The sequence below is a fragment of the Elephantulus edwardii genome, unplaced genomic scaffold (assembly GCF_000299155.1).
Source record: "Elephantulus edwardii isolate Elephantulus edwardi_28Jun2011 unplaced genomic scaffold, EleEdw1.0 scaffold00112, whole genome shotgun sequence".
Lineage (NCBI taxonomy): Eukaryota > Metazoa > Chordata > Mammalia > Macroscelidea > Macroscelididae > Elephantulus > Elephantulus edwardii.
The window spans coordinates 1,886,607-1,890,698 of NW_006399862.1; the positions used below are offsets into that span (position 1 = coordinate 1,886,607).

The 4,092-nt window shown below is 43.3% G+C and overlaps 1 pseudogene; it reads left to right on the forward strand.

The window, feature by feature from the left end:
• Positions 1-2,575: 2,575 nt before the first annotated feature.
• LOC102858243 lies at positions 2,576-3,521 on the forward strand (annotated as a pseudogene).
• The last annotated feature ends 571 nt before the right edge of the window (positions 3,522-4,092 follow it).

Below are 4,092 nucleotides of genomic sequence, written 5' to 3' on the forward strand. Positions count from 1 at the left end.
GTATAATCTATACCTGATAACTCTTCTTTCAAGTCACCTGCAACTCATAGTGGTTGTCTCCTTGATCGCTCTTAACTCCGGCACAGTATAGAACAGGCTTCAGATCTACTGTTCATAGAGTTGCTATCAGTCATATTCCACTTGATGTCACCTAAGAACAGCAATAACAAAGGATGTCGTATGCCAGGATGCTAACGGAAAGATGAGTGGCTCAAACCCACCAGCTGCTGAGCAGGAGAAAGACACGTTGTCTCCCCCTGTCAAGATTTACAGCCTCAGAAACCCAGTAAGAGGCTGCTGTAGGTCAGAATTATCCCAACGTCAGCGGGCACCCATGGTATCTCAGCTAAGATGTAAACCCCTCAGTGAGGTGGATTGCCACAGTGATGGCAACAACAAACACACATAACAGAGATTGTAAGGATGATGCACGATTGGACTCTTGTTGCTGTTGAGTCATTGATACGAGTTTTGAACCGACCCGTAAGTGGCCCTCCCCTGGTCTTCTGAGACTGCGATTTCACAGACTGACCGTCTGACTCTCTAAGAGCTGCTGGAGGACACGGGCCACCAGAAAAGCCTGGTCTTTGAGCTAACAGTGTAACACCCTGTAGACAACGCCACCAAGAGCGCCTTAGGATTTGGCAGGGTTTTAGGTTTGGTTTGGGGTGCTTTTGGTTTTGTTTATGTTTTTTCTTTCACAAGCTTATTTACAAAATTCTCATACACATTTGAACAAATTCTTTCAATTTCGTTCACTGCCTCCACCCATCGAATTGTACAATCCAATGATTAATCCCCCTTTCCACATTTCACATCCACAACCCTCTGCTTCCAGCCTCTCCCACCCCTCCTGGATCTTTATACTCATTCTACAATAATGGTTTTTTATGATATTTATACTTGTGGGCCAGAGTTAGTTCACTCAGCATAATGCTCTCCAGTCCCTCCCAAGTTAGGTAATAACTTACAAAGTTATTGCTCCTGCATGCTGCGTAGTATTTCAGTGTGTGAATGTACAATAATTTCTCGGGTTTGGGGTTGTTTCCCCCCACCCCCACAAGACACCATTATCAGTCAGAGTCAAATCAGCAGCACCTAATGTCGACCTCTTAGCTCAAGCATCATGTCACAATGAGAGCTTTCTATACTAACTCGTAACCAGAATAAAGCGCCTCCATAGTTGCTGCCTTTTTCAGTCACAGTACTACTCACAGATTATAATGATATAAATGAGAGATTAGTTGATGAATGTCTATCCATTCCATTCCACTGTAACTCTCCGAGGGGTTGTCGACATCTATTGTGTCCTTGAATGTATCTTAAGGCCAACATTTTCATGGAACATAGCATGTCTCTAATACATGATTGTTCAATGAAAGAACAGTTTTCCCACTGGTGACATCTCATTAGTCCCCTTCAAGATGAGGAGAACGTTGTACATCTCTAACCTCACAGTCCTCCCTCTTGGGTGTGTGAGAAAAACTTGAAGATTTAAATTCCGAGGCAAACATCTTTGTGTAGATTTTCATAGAGCGGTTACTCATTCCCTGATTCATTCCACAAACAATAATTGAGCACAATGCCCTATGCACAATGCACTAAGATTGAGAATACAAAGATAAAAAACTGTGTCTTTCTTCTCAAGGACTCACTTAATTCTGATCACCCACCAACCTTGGCATTCTACAGGGTTGTTTTTGTGGCTTTTTCCCCCCCTCCAAAAAACTAATCCTCCAGCCAGAAAATGAGTTGCCAGTATTACCGTCTCTTGTGTCTTCTGCTAAAAATTGCTTGCAAAATGAGACATGGCCCTTTTGTTATTTTCATTAGAAAGCAAATTGCTTGTGATACCTTTGACAGAAATTAAATGGATGCACACAGTCCGCCCTACCTTATTAGGGAGTTGGATTTTCGAGAAGGGAATGGGGTCTGTCAGCCAGTTTCATTCCTGCTTGAGAAAAAAAAAAAAGAAGGAGAAAAAAAGCAACACAGAGCTCCCACACCACTACATGAGAACATGTCTACTGCTTTGGTGACAGTTTTTACAAAGAATTTTATCCTATAATGGTTGTTCCTGCCTTGTTATTGTTTCACGAAGTTATAAGAAAGTGTTTTCCTGACGCTATTTCAAAAGAAAACAGCAATATTTTAGAGTTGGTATTTGAAGACCTTTCTTCTTTCTTCAGCTCAGAATATTAGAAAAGAGTGATAGTTTGTGGGGTTTGTTGCAAATGAAACACTGCAGTTGAAAGTTGTTTTTGCAGTGTACCCAACATGTCGTGTTGATGCTAACCTTTTCAAAAGGAATTGCTTTGAGAAGCTTTGATTATAACAACAGTGTACTCTGAGCTTAAAATAAAGCTAAGGAGAAAGGGTGGGCATAATCAGATATAATATTTTACCCAATAGTATTTGGAGAATATATTGGACCATACATAAATACAGTGTTCATGTAAAATAGAGAATAGATTTCTCTGTGCTGCCCCAGAAGGGTCTATAAGGTGTCGTTCTGGTTCCCATTATGACTTAAAGAAAAAACTTGCATAATGTCCAAAGTCCTTGATGTCTTCAGATGAAGGAGGAGGATGTCCTCAAATTCCTTGCAGCAGGAACACACTTGGGCAGCACCAACCTGGACTTCCAAATGGAACAGTACATCTACAAAAGGAAAAGTGATGGCATCTCCATAATAAACCTGAAGAGGACCTGGGAGAAGCTTCTCTTGGCTGCTCGAACCATTGTTGCCATTGAAAATCGGGCTGTTGTCAGTGTCATACCCTCCAGGAAAGCATGGCCAGAGAGCTGTGCTGAAGTTTGCTGCTGCTACTGGATCCAATCCTATTGCTGGGCCCTTCACTCCTGGAACCTTCACCTTCTGGTGGTTACTAACCCCAGGGCTGACCACCAGCCTCTGACAGAAGTGTCTTATATTAACATTGCCCACCATTGCCCTGTGCAATGCAGATTCTCTTCCACGTTACATACACATTGCTATCCAATACAACAACAAGGGAGCTCACTCTGTGAGTATTATGTTAACATTGCCCACCATTGCACTGTGCTATGCAGATTCTCCTCCATGTTACATAGACTTTGCTATCCACTACAACAACAAGGGAGCTCACTCTGTGAGTCTAAGGTGGTGAATGCTGGCCTGGGAAGTCCAATGAATGCATGCGTGGTACCATCTCCTGGGAGCACCCATGAGAGGTCATGCCTGATCTGTGCTTCTACAGAGACACAGAAGAGGTTGAAAAGGAAGAGCTGGCTGTTGCTGAAAAGGCTGTGACCAGGGAGGAGTTTCAGGAAGAATGGAGGGGCCCTGCTCCTGAGTTTAGTACTCTCCAACCTGAGGTTGCAGACTGGTCCAAAGGCATACAGGTACCCTCGTGCCTGTCCAGAAGTTTCCTACTGAAGACCAGAGTGGAGCGCTCAGCCCACAACTGAAGAATGGTCTGCAGCCCCCACTGCTCAGGCAAACCACTGAGTGGGTCAGAGCAACCACCGAGTGGTCTTAGACTGTCTTCAGTTTCTTAAAAAGTAGAGGTAAGGGTGATGGAAGTAAACAATACATTTCTTTAAAAAATAAAACATAGAGTGGTATCTTATTGGATACATGGATTTAACATTGTCCCCATGGCTTATCTGTACTCATCTGCTTCATTATGTTAGAGCTTCTTTAAGGAAGTAAGTGCTTAACAACACGGCAAACTCCTTGCAGGTCACTAGATAGGTGGCTCCTCACGTCCCGCTGCCAGAAGCAAACCCAGTGCCCTTGACTGGGCTGTGTCCCCAGCTGATCCTTCTTTGGTTTTCTGAGGCTGTCCACTTTTACAGGACAAGACTGCCCATCGAGAAAACTGCCATAGATTAGCAGGTGTATTCAAACACCTCAACTTCTGGTCAACAGTCCAACATACAGTGAACTATATCATCAGTTTAACATACTGTCATTTTAATCTGTGCAGGGACAGGATGCTAGGCCTTCACCATGAAGTGACAGTAGAGTTTCATCAAAATAACTCACTCATCTTACCTAACTCCTGCACTCCCATTCTATGCCCTGGTTTTTCTGATGATACCTTTGAT